Genomic DNA, 20724 nt, shown 5'->3' with positions numbered 1-20724 from the left:
TAACCATAATTACGTCCTACAGATATAAATGTCCGTATTCTACCTGTTTCCTCTTAGTTTTACGAAATAGCAAGCTCAGTTTAAGCCAATCTTTGCAGCGCGTTATTTGTTTTCAGCAATAAACAATAACGAGAAGTTTGCATTCCCCCTCGCCTCCTACTTGTTGCTTACCCCTACTCCATTTATATGTCCCATTTGTAGTTCAGCCTTCGTAATATCGCTCAAAAACAGTCACTTTCAAAAGCAATAATGAATTCTCTACTCGTCGTGCGGTAGTCGCACTTTTAATTCTTATATGAGTTGCTGAACAAATGTGTACTTTTTTACGGTGAGGTGCCCACAATAATTTGAAGATATGACTCAACAACGAGGCACCTTATTTCTATACCCGTTTTTTTTTTTTTTTGTCATTCACTTTTGCGCGCGTACGACGTATACGCGCAAAAATTTCTTGGCGGCGTGCATCTGACACATGAATTTCTTGATGACAGATTGGACTTACAATAACTGAAAGTGGTCGCTTTTGTTAGCTATGGACGTGTTTCCGTGAAGTCCAGTCCCCGTGAAATTTATGAACGTCCACCTAAAGCGTCGCTGTGCCACACCTAGATGAAAGCCAGTCAAGTTATGTAGGTGCGACAGTCACGCTCTGCAAAATCACTACCTCCAGTGTAAAACAACTTAGATCCGTGTAAATGTCACCCAAATAATACCATTTCACTGATGTACGAGACCGAATTTGCCATTCTGTGAATGCGCTCTTGGAACATCCGCGCGGTATACAGGGCTAACGGTTCGCACCAGCCCCTGCAGGCCGTGTCGCTCATGCGATTGGTATACCGATTGTCTCAGTGTGATTTAGTTATTTTAGGAACCCACCACGGTGGCTGTTGTTCTGCTGAGCCCAAGGATTGAGCCCTATGACGCGGGTTCGATTCCAGGCCGCGGCAGCCGCTTTTTTTTGCGGGTGTGGAGGCGAGAAGCGAAAATGCCTGTGTTCGAGATTTCGGCGCACGCTAATTAGATCCCCAGGTGGTCAAAATTAATCCGGAGCCCTCTACTACGGCACGCCTCATCGTCTATAGCGTCGGCGCGTGAAACCTGATAATCAGTCAAATCAGATACTTTAGGGCGATTTTAACACATCATTAAACTTAAAGAGCAAAACAGCTGCTGCGCATCGATAAAGCCGCGCGCAGCTTTCACCCTCGACTGCGTTGTCACGCATGGCCAGCTATCAGGCTGTTTTTGTGAGTATTTTACAAATGCCAGTCGGGTGCGTTTTTGTCCACGTGCATGCCGCATATATCCAGGAAACTGACCGAATACAGCGCCTGCTAATTAACCCAACGCGCGCATGAAACGGACGGCGCAGCATTCCGACGTCAGTACATACGAATGAGAACTTGGGTTTCATTGCCGTGTGTTATTTCGCACTAATTATTTGCTGAATAAACTGGAATTACTACAAGAAAATAACTTTTTATGCCGTCATCAAATAGTATCGAGTTTACTCTGCTCCGACTTAGCTTCCTCTACACTCACTTCACCATGTACATCCCAAATTTTACGCGGCCTCTTTACAACTCACGTTCTTTTGGGGAACCTGCACCATATGGAAAGACAAACTGACCGGGTATACTCCGTGTTTTTCATTCGACGTGTTGACCGTATCTTTAAGAAGTCCGCGCAGATGCCCCTTAATACAGCTTTTTTTCATACCTGCCAGAAAACAGCACCCACAAATGTCTTCCCAACTTTCCTTTCCTATTGTTGAAACATTGCACGCCTTTCTTAGGTAGTAGATTACGGCTGTATTATAAAAAGGTAATCGTGAATCGACAAGGGAAACTTCCAGTTCCATTTTGCTAAGTTTTCACAAGCATCTCGCACTGTTAACTTTCTCCCTTAAAGGAGTACTGAGACCAAATTTTTACTTCATGTTTTTATTGGTTAGGTGTAATAGGTGTAATATTTGGTATACGTTGCCGTGAAGGGGTATTCTAGCGATTGCGCAATTGAAATGGCGACCTTTGGAAGCGTATTTAGGGTCCCTTTAAATCATGCATGGCCGGGTTGTTTTTATGTTGCCGCCTGTATATCCTTAGACAAAAATAATCTAGATAGAAGGCTCAAACATTTCCTTGTTGCTGGATTCTCATAACTGCTTGAAAAAATTAATGTACTGGAGAAATTTTATATGCAAGCTATATAAACTTCTGTGCAACTATGACGTGGGAGTGCGAGCCCTACATGTCGCCAGCTAATTACAATCGTATGTGTTTTCCTTTCATGTTGCCGCAGTAATTACAGTTGATTAATGAAAAGGATTCAAACCCAAAGTTTATGTTCTTTAAATTGCCCCCCTTCATGTGAAATTTAGTCATTTTTATAGCCCCTCTGATCAGCGAACGTTCCAACTAGTCCACACCTTGCACCCTTGTTTGAAATAAAAAACATAAAGTGGGCTGTTTTATATTTTAACTTCCCCATAGACATTTCACCTACCTCGAGCGCCAAAGTCAGAGCACCATCATATTGCAACATATATAAAACAATAAAACAAAACAAAGACCTAACCCTGGTGAACCTTCCAAGTAACCTGAAAACTAACTTCTCCATTTTCGCTTTTGTTCCCTTTTATTAGCATTGCACATATATCTTCAGATTTTCCCTGGTGTAATTTTTATTCGTAAGAGGCTCCAATGCATCGAACACTTGTCGCGTTCTGCTTGGCGCGAAACGAAATACAGGGCGCCAGGCGTTCTCAGAAACGGGGCGGGGTGCAGGGAGGCACGCCGTCTCGCGCGTTCCTTTCTTCCTACATGCCTTATTTTTTTTTTTTTTGTTTTCGTCGTCGCCCCGTCCCTTCTAGAGAGAGTCGCAAAGGAAGTTTTAGCAGCCGAGCGCGAAGTGGGGGATGGCCATAAAAAAAAACACCGAAAAGAAAAGGCTTTCTTTCGTCCTTGGCCTGCGTACTACCCTCCTCTCACACGCGCACACGTGCACGCACCTCGTAGAGCGGTCCCCTCCTGCTCCTCTGCGCTTGGCAGCCGCGTTGGGTCGGGGAGAGCGAACGAAAATCGCGCGCTTTTGCAGAAACGAGCGCGCTTTTGCAAAAACGAGCAGCAGCCCTCCTGACAATCAAGCGGAATGGAGAAGGCACCAATACGAAATTTTGTTGTGTGGCCGCATGTTACGGCGAATATTTGTGGGCTGGAAATTAAGTTCATAGCAACCGACCAGTGAAGGTAAGCGCTCGTTTTTTTGAGCTCGCCTCGTTCTTTCGAACGCAGTTTACATCGTAAAAGAGCGGGAACAAGACTGCCCTCCCGTTTCTAGCTTCTAAGCATATCCTTCTTGCTTTTGTGAATGCGTACGTTTGTAAACGGTGGAACATGTATTCAGCGCTTAAATTGTATGGAAAGAATTTAATGCGAAATGAGGTGGGCGCTCAGTAGATTTTTTGTTGTGATGCTGAAATCGAGTGTAGGTTCTGCAAGAACCTTGATACGTACGATTGGCTTTTAATTTACTTCTCGCCACAGCTGCTAACGCACGCGAAAAATAAAACTAATAAGTTTAACTTCGTTGTCATGTTTAGTTTCACGCGAGTTTCAGCGGAATGCTGTTCCAGAACACTATTTAGCGTTGCAGTTAAGCCATGTTATCAGCTGCTTATGCTAACCATCTTACGATGTAAAACAACGCCTTAACGTCTTTGTAGTATTCACAAACTTTCCATGTGAAAAGCTGGTGTTCGTCGGATGCTGATAATTTTAAAGAAAATGGCATACGAAAAAAAACAGCTCATTGCCAGTTTTAAGCACATTTTTCGAGAGCAAACGGTAAATTTAAATTAGGCAACCAAAGAAATACATGGTTGTAATTTGTGTAATGTGTTCATTCTTGACAATAGCATGTTTTCTAATTTTTGTTCGTTGTGTTTTATGTCTATGGGCACTGAGGCAATTATCGTCTTCTTTCAATTAATATTGACGACGTGCCACGTCGTCATCAGTTGGTCGGCTTCTCTTGTTAATTGAAAATTCTCTTGCACGCTGTCTGAAGACTTTTCACTTAATTACTCATGTAAAGAAAGCTGTGAGGTATTTTCTACAATTAAGTACTTTTGTCCTTTTCTGTTTTCCAGGAATGCTTGAGAAACCCACTCATGCGATGTGCGTGTCATAAATTTAGTTGACACAGGCATTAGAAAAAGTTAAACAAGCAAGACAAAGTGGAAAGTGGAGAGGCCTGTTTTGCTATATTCCTTCCTAAAGGTAAGATTTTCCCCATTAGCTAAAATTTGCTTCACTTCAGTTTTCTGCACCACTTCTGTTTTGTTTTCAGAAATGCCTTCAGATTTACCAGTACCACAAAACTGACACACGAATAAGCTCATCTGGCAGCAAACGTCATCCAAAGTGCAGGTGAGTTTTTGAGCACCCTATGTGTTACAGCAGTGCCCTTTTGTTTGTTTTCCAGGAATGGTTGTAAAATCTCATCTGAACTGCCAGTACAAGAAAATCGATGCGGCCATATTGTATACCAAAATTCCTGGTGTTCTGAGAGGTGAGATATTGTCTATGCTGTAACAACTTTGTTAATTCTAAACTACAGCTTTCGTTCATTTCGCAGAAGTGTCGCAGTAACAACCCTATATTGGGTTCATGGCCGTCACGTATGTCATCAAATGGACTTGTCAAGACAAACAGCAAGCCCAGGAGGAGGAAAACGAAGACGTCGTCTGAAACAGCGTACTTGCGAAATTCAAGGCTTTAACAGCATACGTATTCGGCTCGATTGTTCATAGTAAAATAAAACGCACATGTCCTTTCATCTTAAAGAGTGCCAATGTTGTTATTTACGCTAGCTGCATGTTCCTTGCTTTAAAATTTCGCTATTTCTTAGTTCGTTATTTTGCCGGACTGCCTTAATTGTGTGTGTTGATCAGTGTAGGGATCAAATGTATGAATATACAGGTCTAAAATACCGGTTTATACCTTTCAGAAGTCAGGAGTTTACGCAGACGAGGTTTGAACTGCTCGCTTATCATGCCGTCAACAATCGCCTCTCCAGGAAAAAGTTAACTTATATTATTTTCATCTAGTTATTGTTGCATGTATATCTGTAACTGTAAGTTACCTGTACATTGCTGCAATATTATTGCTTCGTAAGAGAAACATTGCTTGAACGTTGAAGCAAGGTTCCTTGTATGCTAACTGCATGTTAAAAGCGTAGATCTAAAGTGGCTGCAAGATTGTAGCGATGTTATCACAACGTATGAATGGTACAGTGATATGCTTAAATGCGGTATGCACGTTGCAAAAATGTAGGTGAAAAGTTGCTGCAACGTCATCAAAAAACGTCTCATAAACGTTGTTCAAATGTGTCCCGCACGTGGTTGGATGGTTGCTCCAATAGTGGAGCAACGTTGGCGAATGTCAGAAAAACGTTATCCAAACATTAGACCGACACCCTTCAAACGTTGCGCCCATGTTGGAGCAATGCTAATATCATGTTGACGCAATGTTTCTGGTTAACATTGCACGAACGTTAAAAAAAGCGGACATTAGCCACGTTTTGGCAACGTTAAGGGGAAACGTTGCAAAAATGTTCAGGCAACATTCTGTGCTACCAGGGATCTCGACCTTCCCAATGGGAGTGAGTGGTACGCCTGCAGTGCCCACATGTCGCGAAGTGGAGCCCCAAGCTGAACCGGGATCACGCAACCGTAACTGACTTCTGGAGTGGTTTGTGCCTTGTTGCCAAGGCAACCGATGTTTGAGATTGTTAAAGAAATGGCGCTCGCTCCAGCGCTAGAAAGCTCAGAGCCGCGACGGAGCATGTTTTGCCAACGTTGCCGCTCTCCACCACGCGTCGCCCCAAGCTGAACTGGTCACATGATTGAAGCGTTTTGTGCACGGGTTCTGTATCGGTTTAATATGACCTTTTCACTTGCCGCCGGCAGGAATTACCACCGCCGCCCGGCACCAGCGGGGCCACACCTGATACGGCGCTTTTTGGATAAACAGTGCGCGGTGCATCAAGGGAACGAGCGCATGACCCTCCCCGTGCGGCTGCGAGTTCGCCGACGATAAAAAGTCATGTGCCGCCAGCAACGTACACCGCGAAAGGGCAAGGCCAGGCCGCCGCATACATGCGGCCAGATTTTTCGTTCGCTTTTCCAGCCTTGAGCGGCGTGTGGGATTCATGGTGTCAACAAAGCTTGCCCGTAGCAGACGACAGTCTGAGCAGCGCAATAGCGGAATTACGTCACCGCTGCGGAGTGCAGCATCATGGGAGGCAAGGCTCGCGCGCCGTCAACAGCGGAGAGTAAGTCGAAAGGAGGAGGAAACGCGGAGCGACGATAATGCGCGGTTTTTGATTTACGATTTCTCAGCTAATACTCATCGCTTTAATAAAATTCTTGCGGGAGGAGATTGCAAATACATTGCTTTATTTGGGTACATGTACATCCATGCATCGGCGGAAGGTATTTCAGGACCCCTTTAAAGGAGTACTGACACTAAAATTTTCGCTTTCAGTTTTTATGCTGTAAAGAATACCTATTGGCCCAGTAATTACGGAAATCGAACCGAAAGCCGTCAGCCGCCAACACAGAATTAATTATAGCACGTTTACTGCAACCAGTTTCAAATTCGGTCGCCGCGCGGGAAAATGGCCGTTCGAAGCGGGAGGGCAGGGCGACGCCATGTTGGTCAAATTAAACCGGAGACAGCAAAGGAGGATGGGATAGAGTGCTGGGCTCTCTTAACCTTTTCTTTCCTCCATGGCCAGCCTGCAAGCGGGCCAGTCTGACGTCACGGTCTCACCCGTGACCTCAGGGACGTTCGCCGCATCGTCTGCTACGATTGCACATGGTCCGCACTCGCCCGAGCAGTCGACATGTCGTCTGAATCGTCAGACTCGGAGGAGTCGCTGCCACCCGACAGACAGAGCAACATTATTTGGCCAGGCGATTAGGCCGGCGATGTCTTCGCTGTCGTCCGTTTTTTAATATCACTGCGGCTCGAACCGGCGCAGACCGTGATAGCAACAGCTTGTCGCCACTCTTATAATCAATCTGATCGCGAAAAAGAAGTTCCACATGCGAGAAAGTAGATGTTAGTGTGGTGAAAAATTGTGCAAGGGGTTGTTATCAGCGCTGAATTTAAAAGCGGCGTTCAGATATTTGCCGCGATGGTAAGCCTACGCTGACCGGCAGCGGAGGTTCGGCGCTCCGACCACTCCGACCCAGCACTGCCCGCACCGCGGTGTAAGTACGTAAGTAAGTAAGTTCGTGGTCTTGATCCCTTTTGACACAGGGCAGGCGCATCAAGCGCCACAGGAAGTTCGGCGAGCGGCCGAAAGATGGCGCCACCTGCGCGCTTCATGAGGAGCATTTAAGAATGAAAGGCAGAAGAAACGCCTCTATCATGAAGCACAGAGCACTGTGGGGATATAACAGATATGAAGTAGTGAAAGGAATCTGGAAGGGAGTAATGGTACCAGCACTCACCTTTTCAAACGCAGTAGTGTGTGTCAAATCAGAGATTCAATCAGGGCTAGAAGTAAATCAAAGGGCCGTAGGTCGATTGCATTAGGAGCACACAGTAAAACAACAAATGAGGCAGTGCAGGGAGACATGGGATGGGCATCCTTCGAAGTGAGAGAAGCACAGAGCAAAGTATGTTTTGAAGAGCGACTTAGAAATATGGATGATCAGAGATGGGCGGCCAAAGTGTTACGGTACCTTTACATGAAAAGCGTGGACACACAATGGAGGAAAATAACCAGAAGGCTCAGGACAAAGTATATGAAACCTGGAAGTGCAGGGGAAACGACCAAGGCAATAAAAAATGAAGTGAAAGAAACAGAGACAACGCCCTGGAAAAAGAGGATGGATGCGAATAAGTCCTTAGATATCTACAGGATCGGGAAGCAGGAGATCACAAGGGAAAAATTATTCGATAATACCAAAGGGAGTGCAATTGCTTTTTGAAGCCCGGGCGGGTTGCTTGCGGACAAAAACGCTTATCCGCGAGCCGGTACAGGAAGAACTATGCGCAGGCTGCGAAAATGAGCCAGAAACGATGCGACATATTGTAACGGAGTGCAAAAGTATCCGTCCAGTCCTCAGTGATGGAGCCATCCAGCTTCCGGAAGCCCTTGGTTTTAAGGTTAGCGGAAAAGTGAATTGGACAGCAGTAGAGGTTAGTAAAAGAAGGTTAGAATGTTGGTGGGAAAAGAGCAGAGAACAATCTGGGAAGACATGCGAACAAAGAAGTCAGTCTAGCACAAAAATTTCGTAAAAGTATCTTCTTTTTATTTTGACATAATTTTTCTTATTTATTTTGTTTGTATTTTTTGGCGAGGTGATTGTACAGCGGCGTTGCGACTAAGGCCGCTGTGCAACGCCACCCCGTTACAAAGGGGAAGCCACTAATCATCATCATCATCAATCAAAACAGGCCACGGCAGATGTCTTAGGGTGCGTTCCAATTTACCGTTTAGACAGCTTCGTTGCCGTCTTCGCGGACAGTACGCCATGTTAAGCCCCGTTCCAATTCGAACGAAGCAGTCAACGAAGACTGCTTCGAGGAGACAGCATCGAAGTCAGCAACGATGCAGGCTACCTTCCTGTCTAAACTGATGATGATGATGATGATGATGATGATGATTAGTGGCTTTCCCTTTGAATCGGGGCGTCGGTTGTCAGCAATCGACTTGCCTGTTTTATTACGTTTACATGCCCTACTCCCAGGTTAACCTATAGATTTGCTTCCTCCCTCCCATTTCTCCCTCTTTTCTGTTTTAAACTCCTCGCCCCCACCCCCCTTTTTTCTCCCCTCGCTGTTCTAAATTCTCGTCCGCATGATTACTCAACCTGCGTACCCATCCCTTCCCTGCTTTTCCTCCACCACCACTCCAGTCGCCTCTTCGCCACCTCTATGGCCTTGAAGTTGAGGTTCCCCCTCGCCCCAAATCCCAAAGCCTCCGCCAGCGTCGTTTCCCCCTCACCCCACGGTGGCCGTATCTCTGTGCAGCTCCTGACAATATGTTCTATAGTTTCTCGATCACTGCCGCAGCATGCACACGTTTCATCCTGCTGCCTGTAGCTACCTGTGTATGCCCGGGTTCTCAGGCACCCTGCCCGTGCCTCGAAGAGCAACGCACTGCCTCTCGTATTGCCATAGAATCCCTCCTTCTTAATTTCCCGTTTCTCTGTCCTATAAGTCTCCAGGGTTTTTTTCGCTTCCATTCTCTCTGCCCACTTCGTCGTCTCTGCTGCCTTTACCTGCTTTTTAACTGTTGTGTAAATCCCGCTTTCCCCTACCGACTTTCCGTACCGCTTGGTCAGCTGTCTGGTCCTCCGTCTCCACCGCGTGTCCACGCTCCTCAAATACAGGTACTTAAACACCCTCGCGGCCCATCTTTCGTCCTCCATGTCACGAAGTCGCTCCTCAAACTTTATCTTGCTCTGCGCCTCCCTCGCCTCGAAAGACGACCAGCCCATATCCCCTTGTACCGCTTCATTTGTAGTTTTACTGTGGGCCCCTAGGGCCAATCTGCCTACCGCCCTCTGATTTACTTCCAGGCCCGCTTGGGTCTCTGACTTCATGCACAGAACCGAATTAGCGAAAGTTAATCCTGGTACCATGACCCCTTTCCAGACTCCCCTTACCACCTCGTATTTGCTGTATCCCCAGAGGGCTCTATGCTTCATTATAGCCGCGTTCCGTCTTCCTTTCGTCTTAAGGTGAGCCTCATGCGCCTGCGTGTAATCTTCGCTGTTGTTCAGCCATACTCCTAAATATTTATACTCTTTCACCAATGGTATTTCTACTTGCTGCACTGATACTGTTTTGTGCTCCTCGCCGTCATTAAAGACCATGATCCCCGATTTTTCTCTGCTAAAGGATAGCCCTAGGTGCGTCGCTTCTTCACCGCATATATCCATCAAGCCCTGCATACTTATCCGGTTGTCCGCCATGAACAATATGTCGTCTGCATACATTAGTCCCGGAACCCGTTGTTCCACCACCTGCCCGTTTTTCATGTAGGATAAGTCGAACCCCATCGTGCTGACTTCTAGCTTCCTTTCTAACCCCGTCATGTAGATCATGAACAGCAGCGGAGAGAGAGGACATCCTTGTTTCAGACCCTTGTAGGTGTATACAGGCCTATTGTATGTTACCCCCTCCCACACTATTTGCACTTGGTTCTCCCGGTATAGCTCCCTGAGTAAGCTAATGAATTCTGCCCCAACTCCCTCGTCCACCAGGATACTCCAAAGCCGCTCCCTGTCTACATTATCATAAGCCGCTTTAATGTCCAGAAAGGCTAACCACAAAGGTCGGTTTTGCATTTTCGCCACCTCTATGCATTGGCTTACCACGAATAAGTTGTCGTCTAGTCTTCTGTCCTTTCGAAACCCATTTTGAAGCTCCCCTAATATCCTATTTTCTTCCACCCACTGCTCTAGTTCGAACTTCACTGCCTGCATTGCTAACCTGTACAGCACTGACGTGACGGTTACTGGCCTATACGAGCTTGGGTTTGTCCTGACTCCTTTGCCCTTGTACACTAAGTTCATCCTGCTCATTTGCCACGCGGCTGGTATTGCCTTTTCTTCTATCCTTGTTCTGATGGCTTGCAGTAGCTTTCCCTTGCTCTTTGGTCCTAACTGGTTAATCAACTCCATCGGTATCCCATCCGTGCCTGCCGCGGTATTCTTGGGGACCTTTTCCTCTGCTCTTTTCCATTTCAGCTTGTCCCCATCTATCTCCAGACCTTTCGGCCTACCCGCCGCGACATCTCTGTGTCGCTGCGGGGCCTCTTCATCCACCTTACCGAACTTCTCCGTGATGATTTTGTGCAGGTATGCTAATGCTTCCTCTCCCTTGAGCATCTGTCCCTGCTCGTTTTCTATGGTACCGCCTTCTGTGGGACTCGTACGTTTCCCTAATGCCTGCACATGGTTCCAAAACCTTCTCGGCGCGTCTCTACCCCTTCCTCGTATTTGCGTTACCCATCGCTCGCTGTCCCCCTTTATTTTCGCCTGCACTAATTGCTGCACTTCCTGTTTCATTTGCTTATACTGCTCCCATTTTAGGTCCACCTCCTCCTGATGTCTCCCCATCCTCTTGGCCTGCCTGTGCTCTCTAGACGCCTGTTTACGCCTCTCTATCGCCGCCTTTATTTCTGTGTTCCACCAGCTTTTGGGTGTTTTTTTTCCTCTCCATCGGTTGGACCCCTCTGCCTTGACTATTTTTTCCTGCATAGTCTTGATGAGCCTGTCATATTCCCACTCTTCTCCAGGATTTCTTTCTATGTCAGCCTCAATGCTTTTGGCTATATCCGTAATTTGTTTGCTGTTTAACTTTGTGCGCTGCTCCGGTCGACCCGTTTTTTCGCCCCCCAGTTTCCCAAAACTCAGGTTTATGCGCTTGTGGTCACTGCCCAGACTGTGGCCCCCTTCCTCATCTATGGTCATGCCATCCAACCATTCATAAAGTCCCTCTGAAATAAGGCAGTAGTCAATACTCGACTGTCTCCTACCACACTCCCACGTTATTTGACCCTCGCATTTTTGTTCCCTATTTACTATGATCAGCTTCTGGTACTCACACATTTCTAGCATTAGATTTCCGTTGAAGTCGGTGTACCCGTCTAGATCTTCAATGTGGGCGTTCATGTCCCCTACCAATAGTACCTCCCCAGAACGCTTCAAATCTTCGATGTCCTTTTTCAGACACGCCACCAGTGTTTCGTTTTGTTCTTTGCTATCCTTACCCGTCCACAGGTAAGACACCCCTAAAGCCATCTCTCTACCCTCCACTATCCCTTTCATCCACACATGTTCTTTACAGTCTTCTTTCACTCTCTTCCAATTAGTCCCCTGCCGTACCAGCATACCTACTCCTCCGCCTTTTCTCAATCCAGCCGTCCTGTTACAACCTTCCCATACATACTCTCCGATTACCGGAGGTTCCTCCAAGTCCCTCAGGTGCGTCTCGGTCACAGCGTATACCTGGATATCTTCCTCTTCTAGCTGCTTAGTAATCTCCATCCACTTCTCTCTTTTCCTGCCACCCTGCATGTTTATGTACGCGATATTCAGTTTTCCCCCTCTCTTCTTTACACGCCGTCGTCGTCCCTTTCGTTTGTCTGCACCGATCTGCACCGGCCCCGCTATCTCCCTTTGCTCCTTGCATTTGTCTACGCCATCTTCGCAAAGGCCTGTGGGCCCCCTAAAAAAGCCACAGTTCGCGCCGCGTGTCGTCTTCCGATGGCTGCTCCCACCTGCCCGCTGAAATGCACTCCGTCACGCTGGAACGCCCTTTGCCGGCCCATCCATCGGACATCCCTGTTGATGTCTACGACAGCGAAACTCAGCTCCTTGCCCAGCTCCCGTATGTCTCGGTTTACCGCCACGACTTCCCTTTCCACATGTACCCCTCTCCCAATTATCTCTGGTACTGTGCTCACGACGACCTGCACGACGACCTGCACCTGCAAAAGCGACGCCAGCGCCACCTTTTTGCGATTTTATGTTGAACGAAAAGCACTTGTTCCTTTATTTAAATATTTAGTAAAATTTACTAGTCATGAAGGTGACTTTGCCTAGTTTTCAAATTACGTAACGTTTGTAATAACAACGTTAAGCGCTGAACACATGTATGACTAGTGCACGCGATTCGCATGCGACTGATCGTTACGATTGATCGTTAGGACCCGTTTTGGCGTCGATCGCTGGTCGGAGGAGGCTCACGACGTGCGTCTGGCAAGCCAGATGCAGTCGTGCCATCGTTGCAATCGTCGTGAGGCCACAGCCAATGAGAGCCCGCTGAGCCCCAACACCCCGCAACCGGCGTGCGTTGCTCTGGTCGGCTCGGGTGTTGGAAACTCTAGGCTTAGCATCCTGGCGGATATTTGATTGCCGCTATCTGTCTAACTGCGAATGGCAATCCGTAACACAACTTTTCACCACACTATCATCCCTTTTCTCGCATAAGCTACTTCTTTTTAGCGATCAGATTGATTCAGAAGAGCAGCGACAAGCGCGGTTGCTACCGTGGTCTGCGCCGGTTCGAGCCGCTGAGTGTGCCGAGCTGGCAGGCGCGACCGGCGTGTGCGCGGACTGTTTCCGAAGGCAGAAAACACTTCGCGATTGCCTGCTTTATCAATTTCTTGCGAACAAACGCGCGGAATCTACAAATTCAGCTCAGCGATCGTCGTAGTTGAACATCTGCGTAGCCTGTTTCGATGCTTCCGCGCAGGTATTGCCATCTCTCGACCGGTCGGCGCACCGCCCGCCGCGCGCCGCGGGGGCCGGTCAGCGTATACGCTTGCATCGCGGCAGATATCTGATCGCCGCTTTTAAAATAAGCCCTGATAACAATCCCAAGCACAATTTTTCACCACACTAACACCTACTTTCTCGCATGTGGAACTTCATTTTAACGACCAGATTGATTCAGAAGAGCAGCGACAAGCGGTTGCTACCGTGGTCTGCGCCGGTTCAAGCCGCTGAGTGTCCGAGCTGGCAGGCGCGGCCGGCGTGTGCGCGAACTGTTTCCGAAGGCAGGAAACGCTTCACGATTGCCTACTTTATCCATTTTTTGCGATTAAACGCGCGGAATCTACAAATTCAGCTCAGCGATAGTCGTAGTTGACCATGGAGCAAAAACGGTGGGCGGAGCGACGCCGACGGCGCGTCGCATGCACGCATCGGGTCATGTGTCTCAAATTCACGCTTACGACTAGTCGTGGTGACAGTCGTAACGATCAGTCGCATGCGAATCGCGTGTACAAATCGTACATGTGTCGATTTGTACACGCGATTCGCATGCGACTGATCGTTACGACTGTCACCACGACTAGTCGTAAGCGTGAATTTGAGACACATGACCCGATGCGTGCATGCGATGCGTCGTCGGCGTCGCTCCGCCCACCGTTTTTGCTCCATGGTCAACTACGACTATCGATGAGCTGAATTTGTAGATTCCGCGCGTTTAATCGCAAAAAATGGATAAAGCAGGCAATCGTGAAGCGTTTCCTGCCTTCGGAAACAGTTCGCGCACACGCCGGCCGCGCCTGCCAGCTAGGACACTCAGCGGCTCGAACCGGCGCAGACCACGGTAGCAACCGCTTGTCGCTGCTCTTCTGAATCAATCTGGTCGTTAAAATGAAGTTCCACATGCGAGAAAGTAGGTGTTAGTGTGGTGAAAAATTGTGCTTGGGATTGTTATCAGGGCTTATTTTAAAAGCGGCGATCAGATATCTGCCGCGATGCAAGCGTATACGCTGACCGGCCCCCGCGGCGCGCGGCGGGCGGTGCGCCGACCGGTCGAGAGATGGCAATACCTGCGCGGAAGCATCGAAACAGGCTACGCAGATGTTCAACTACGACGATCGCTGAGCTGAATTTGTAGATTCCGCGCGTTTGTTGGCAAGAAATTGATAAAGCAGGCAATCGCGAAGTGTTTTCTGCCTTCGGAAACAGTCCGCGCACACGCCGGTCGCGCCTGCCAGCTCGGCACACTCAGCGGCTCGAACCGGCGCAGACCACGGTAGCAACGTAGCAACCGCGCTTGTCGCTGCTCTTCTGAATCAATCTGATCGCTAAAAAGAAGTAGCTTATGCGAGAAAAGGGATGATAGTGTGGTGAAAAGTTGTGTTACGGATTGTCATTAGCAGTTAGACAGATAGCGGCAATCAAATATCCGCCAGGATGCTAAGCCTAGAGTTTCCAACACCCGAGCCGACCAGAGCAACGCACGCCGGTTGCGGGGTGTTGGGGCTCAGCGGGCTCTCATTGGCTGTGGCCTCACGACGATTGCAACGATGGCACGACTGCATCTGGCTTGCCAGACGCACGTCGTGAGCCTCCTCCGACCAGCGATCGACGCCAAAACGGGTCCTAACGATCAATCGTAACGATCAGTCGCATGCGAATCGCGTGCACTAGTCGTACATGTGTCCAGCGCTTTAAGCGCTGGACACATGTACGATTTGTACACGCGATTCGCATGCGACTGATCGTTACGACTGTCACCACGACTAGTCGTACGCGTGAATTTGAGACACATGACCCGATGCGTGCATGCGACGCGCCGTCGGCGTCGCTCCGCCCACCGTTTTTGCTCCATGGTCAACTACGACTATCGCTGAGCTGAATTTGTAGATTCCGCGCGTTTAATCGCAAAAAATGGATAAAGCAGGCAATCGTGAAGCGTTTCCTGCCTTCGGAAACAGTTCGCGCACACGCCGGCCGCGCCTGCCAGCTCGGACACTCAGCGGCTCGAACCGGCGCAGACCACGGTAGCAATCGCTTGTCGCTGCTCTTCTGAATCAATCTGATCGTAAAAATGAAGTTCCACATGCGAGAAAGTAGGTGTTAGTGTGGTGAAAAATTGTGCTTGGGATTGTTATCAGGGCTTATTTTAAAAGCGGCGATCAGATATCTGCCGCGATGCAAGCGTATACGCTGACCGGCCCCCGCGGCGCGCGGCGGGCGGTGCGCCGACCGGTCGAGAGATGGCAATACCTGCGCGGAAGCATCGAAACAGGCTACGCAGATGTTCAACTACGACGATCGCTGAGCTGAATTTGTAGATTCCGCGCGTTTGTTCGCAAGAAATTGATAAAGCAGGCAATCGCGAAGTGTTTTCTGCCTTCGGAAACAGTCCGCGCACACGCCGGTCGCGCCTGCCAGCTCGGCACACTCAGCGGCTCGAACCGGCGCAGACCACGGTAGCAACCGCTTGTCGACTGCTCTTCTGAATCAATCTGACCGTAAAAATGAAGTTCCACATGCGAGAAAGTAGGTGTTAGTGTGGTGAAAAATTGTGCTTGGGATTGTTATCAGGGCTTATTTTAAAAGCGGCGATCAGATATCTGCCGCGATGCAAGCGTATACGCTGACCGGCCCCCGCGGCGCGCGGCGGGCGGTGCGCCGACCGGTCGAGAGATGGCAATACCTGCGCGGAAGCATCGAAACAGGCTACGCAGATGTTCAACTACGACGATCGCTGAGCTGAATTTGTAGATTCCGCGCGTTTGTTCGCAAGAAATTGATAAAGCAGGCAATCGCGAAGTGTTTTCTGCCTTCGGAAACAGTCCGCGCACACGCCGGTCGCGCAGCTGCCAGCTCGGCACACTCAGCGGCTCGAACCGGCGCAGACCACGGTAGCAACCGCGCTTGTCGCTGCTCTTCTGAATCAATCTGATCGCTAAAAAGAAGTAGCTTATGCGAGAAAAGGGATGATAGTGTGGTGAAAAGTTGTGTTACGGATTGTCATTCGCAGTTAGACAGATAGCGGCAATCAAATATCCGCCAGGATGCTAAGCCTAGAGTTTCCAACACCCGAGCCGACCAGAGCAACGCACGCCGGTTGCGGGGTGTTGGGGCTCAGCGGGAGCTCATTGGCTGTGGCCTCACGACGATTGCAACGATGGCACGACTGCATCTGGCTTGCCAGACGCACGTCGTGAGCCTCCTCCGACCAGCGATCGACGCCAAAACGGGTCCTAACGATCAATCGTAACGATCAGTCGCATGCGAATCGCGTGCACTAGTCGTACATGTGTCCAGCGCTTTAATATTAGTTACGAAACTTGCGGCTTGCTCATCTCAACATGTCTGCAACGACGCTGTCGTCTGCTGGTCGTCTGCGCTGGTGTTGCGTTTGCGACCGAGGCGCCGTTCCAATTTCGTTCCTTTAGACGTCTAGTTAGACTGCTTCGTAGACTGTCTACCAAGCTGTCTGCGAATTGGAACGCAGCATAAGTCACCGATCGCTGAAACGGCAATTATCGCCAAAATAAAGCTCAGTATGCGAAAAAGGGGATGATAGTGTGGTGAAAAGTTGTGTAAGGGATGATCATTCGCAGTTGTACAGATACCGGCGATCAAATATTCGCCACGATACTAAGCCTGAAGTTCCCAACACCCAAGCTGACCCGAGCAACGCCGAGCCCGCTCGCTGGCTTGGGCGACAGTTCTTGCGGCCGCCGCCGCGCACGATCTCAGTCCACGTTTAGCGCTGCATGTCGTCGCGTGGAAAATAATGCATCTTGGCGTCGTCGCCGATTTGCTCGGACAGGCTTCCACGAGCAGTATTTCGCATTCAGCGAGCTTGCCATAGCACAACTTAAGTGAGCTCGGCGACGCGCACCGCCGCGTCGCCGCGGTGCGCGTCGACATGCATCGCGCACCGCGCGGTGCCGGCCATGGAGGAAAGAAAAAAGGGCCACATGAGGCGCAAAGAACTACCGCTTGCCTGTCACGTGAGTGGAACATCTCCCTTCAGTCTTTCCTTTTTATTTTTTATGACTACGCTTCCCGATTGTCACGTGACGCTCCCTCCTAAACTTTTCTTTCCTCCCTCCGCTATAGTGCCTGGAATATATATACCTCCGCCGACGCTGCGTGCGATGCGTCTATCTGTTTGGTTGCCGGGCTGTCCGCGTATTCAAGTTTCGGCGACGAGTCGTTGCGCGCAGCTCTGCCTGCAACCCGAAACGCGCAGCGGCCTGATCGTGCGGGCAAAGTGGTCGGACGGGAGAGGCAGAAAACATCTTTGTTTACTGAGCTTTCGGACCCGTCGAAGTTCACGCCGCAGTTGGAGAGTTGTGTGCCGCCGCCGCGTGCAGAAGTGGAGATGATCTTTTCAACTTTGCCGCTCAGGCAAAGTTGAAAAGATCAACCATTTCAACCATTTCTTTAACCATTTATTGCCAAGGCGCAGTCAGTCCACAATTCAGCAAGGTCCCTCCCAGGCGTAATCTAGCATTCGTTTTTTTTTTGTTTTTTTTCCATATACGTATCGCACCGATCGAGCGGTCCTCAGCGGACAAACAGCCGGCGTACTGCTTGCGACGCGAGGTGGTCACACCCAACATACGGGTTCTGAACCCTTTGTTTTCCAGTGCACTGAAGTAGATAAAAACGTACCACCACGCCGGAGCACCGAAAAGGCGAACGTATGAAAAAGCGCGCGCGAGCGAAACCAAAGCTAGTCTCACCACCTCCCCGCCGACACGACACTCCTTACGCGTGATAACTCAGCAGAATGCCAAACGCAATCGTCACAGCACACCTGGCCGCTCCATGCTTGCGAATGTTTACGGCGGCGCGTTCGAGCGATCCATCGTCAGAAGTGAAATTCGGCTTGCAGCTCGTGAGGGTGCTTCGTAAGAATGCGATCGAAGTCTCGCCTTGCTTTTAACAGCGACAGCGGCAGTACTTCCACGATACGAAGCTTGGAGCGCAACGCTGGTGAACAATCTTGTACGGCGCCTTCGGCAACGGCGCTCGCCTCCATCTCCACCGGCGTATGAAACTCTATGCCACCGGCAGCCAGCCGGAGCCACTAAATGCTACCGCGGGCCTGAGCGCAGTGTTGCCAACCAATTTCGACGAGATCGCCCCACACCGCACCTCAAAAATCCCTACATCGCCCTACACAATATACGCCATAGCCCTACGCCCCGCCCTACGCAAAAAAAAAAAAAAAAAAAAAAGCATTTTTTTAAACGGTTTTGTTTTGTTTCCTAATATTAACATTTTTGTTTGTACTAATTTTAGTTATTTAGCTTCGGCTACAGAATCAATACATCTGCTTGCTGTGGAGCTTCGGGGGCCCGTGTCCCACGGTCATGTTAGCGCAAGTGCGTCCACTAGCTGCGAATGCCGACTTGATGACCAGCACGGAGTTGAGATTCTCATTTCCAAGCCTGTTGCGCTTTTTTGTTTTCACGTCGGCCATGTGCGAAAATCCTCTAAGTAGCGGCATTGGAGTGGGGCAAAGATAGTATCAGCTGAGCCAAGGTTACGATGTTGAGAAACTCCTGCTTGTCTCCGAACGTTCTCATTTGGTGGAGATCGGCCCAAAACAAAGCAGGTGGTTTGACTTCCAATGACAACTTCTCATCTTTGCTGAAGTAGGAAGGCAGCATTGTCCATTCTTCCTCGACTGTGTGCGTAGCGGTTCTGTTGCGTCGCCAAGGCAGGTAGCTGCCCTCCATCTTTTGTGCTGAGGGCTGTCTTCGGGGTCACGAACTGGCAAAGAGTCATGGCAACCGGGGTCATGACAAAAAGCCCGAAAACTGGAAGCCTCTTTTTGACCTCAGCGGCGGCTGTGTGATAAAAAGACAGACAGCGAATACGAAGGTCGCAAACCGGCACACTTCTTCAGCACAGAATTGCACCCTTCGCCCAGGTATACCTCTTTAAGGGGCAGCAGAACTCTTGGGTCCATGGTATTTATGTCATCCCTCTCCAGAGCAGACGGCTGGACAAAATTTTGCAGCAGACATTGGATGAGGCGTTGACTCTCTCTGCCTGGAGTTCTCCGATAAGGCTTCCGTTGCCTTCCGTTTCAGTAGCCTGTTAAAAAATTTGAGCACGAATTTCATAAACCTGAAATAAGCCTCTGTGACTCTATAGTTCATGTGGTTTAGAATGAATTCGGTGGCCACTATTCGGTCTTCCACCGAGGATTGCAAGAGGAGTCGCAGGGTTTCCCATTCTTTTAGTACATGCTCAACGCACGCATAAAGCACGAGCCATTGGGTCTTGCACGGCCGCAGAATCTTCCTTTTTAGATGCAGAGCATCTGATTCACTCGCCTTGTCCCTCCGGCGTCGTCGTCGTTGTTGTCGGCGTTGTCCACCCCTCTGCCATTCTCCTCGCCGCGCGAGCTGCGCTCTCCGCCGCTCACCCCCTCTCCTCTCCGATAACGAACACTCTCTCGCGAGGGGCATTGGATTGGATTTGATTTGATTTGATTGGATTGGATTGGATTGGCTTGGCTTGGCTTGGCTTGGCTTGGATTCGGTTGGATTGGATTTGGATTGGATTGGATTAAAGTGGATTGTGTTGGATTGTGTTGCGTCATAGCCGCGGCACGTTGCGTCATAGCCGCGGCAGACGCGCTGGGGCCGGCGCATGTGCAGTACTCTCTCTTCCGCGGTTTCCTCTCCTTCGGGCGCGCTGCGCATATAACCGGTGTGCCGTTCTCCGGCGAAGCAACATCCACGCTTTGCTCAAACACCGAGAGTCCACGCCGCTTTACAAGTACGCCAACGTCGTCATCGACTGGGACCAGCTTACGCAGTCCCCTCAACGTTATGCGCGCTATTCGCCGCGAGCTCGACATGTAGGTGGCGACAGCGTCGCGCTGCTAGTGTGGATGCTCCGTGGAGCGGCCCGTAAGAATGCACACTGTGGGCGCGCTTCGTGCCGTTTTCTTGCCGTATGTGCGCACGAAAGGTGCAAAAAAGAGTGGTATGCTGTAGTTCGGTTCCTCAACGTTCAATGTATAGCATGGAAGCGGCAGTCAGTTTTCATTATTACGCCAAAACAAGCGACGACTCATTGGGAATCTCAGAATGGCCGTAATTGTGACAATGAACGTGTACACTGTGGCTCGTAGCAAGCACGATCTTTTCAGTCTATGGCTTTGAGCCTTCAATACAAGCATAAATAGAAACAAATCAGGAAGCCTGGATCTCTGAAATTCAGTTTACAACGGCAATCTCAATCGCTTTCACTGGTAGCATGACACATATTTTTTGCATTTGTGGAATGCTGTGAAATGGAATTGCCCCGAAATTTTTTCTAAGAGCTCACGATATTTTTTTTGTGTTCAAAAGGCAACATAAAATTACTGAATTTTGATCAGCGCAGAGATAAAAATGTAACCACTC

The 20724-nt window shown here is 49.3% G+C and overlaps 1 long non-coding RNA gene across 1 annotated transcript; it reads left to right on the top strand.

Annotated features, from left to right (window-relative positions):
• Positions 1–3086: 3086 nt before the first annotated feature.
• On the top strand, positions 3087–4661 carry LOC144166611 (uncharacterized). The gene is made up of 4 exons (XR_013321715.1): positions 3087–3251; positions 4154–4283; positions 4354–4575; positions 4642–4661. It is a non-coding gene; the product is annotated as an uncharacterized LOC144166611 (long non-coding RNA).
• Positions 4662–20724: the final 16063 nt, after the last annotated feature.

Source organism: Haemaphysalis longicornis, unplaced genomic scaffold (genome assembly GCF_048455015.1).
Source record: "Haemaphysalis longicornis isolate Haplotype H1 unplaced genomic scaffold, Haemaphysalis longicornis Haplotype H1 scaffold_1, whole genome shotgun sequence".
In the NCBI taxonomy this organism is placed as follows: Eukaryota; Metazoa; Arthropoda; class Arachnida; order Ixodida; family Ixodidae; genus Haemaphysalis; species Haemaphysalis longicornis.
This window is presented reverse-complemented; position numbering and strand designations above follow the sequence as displayed.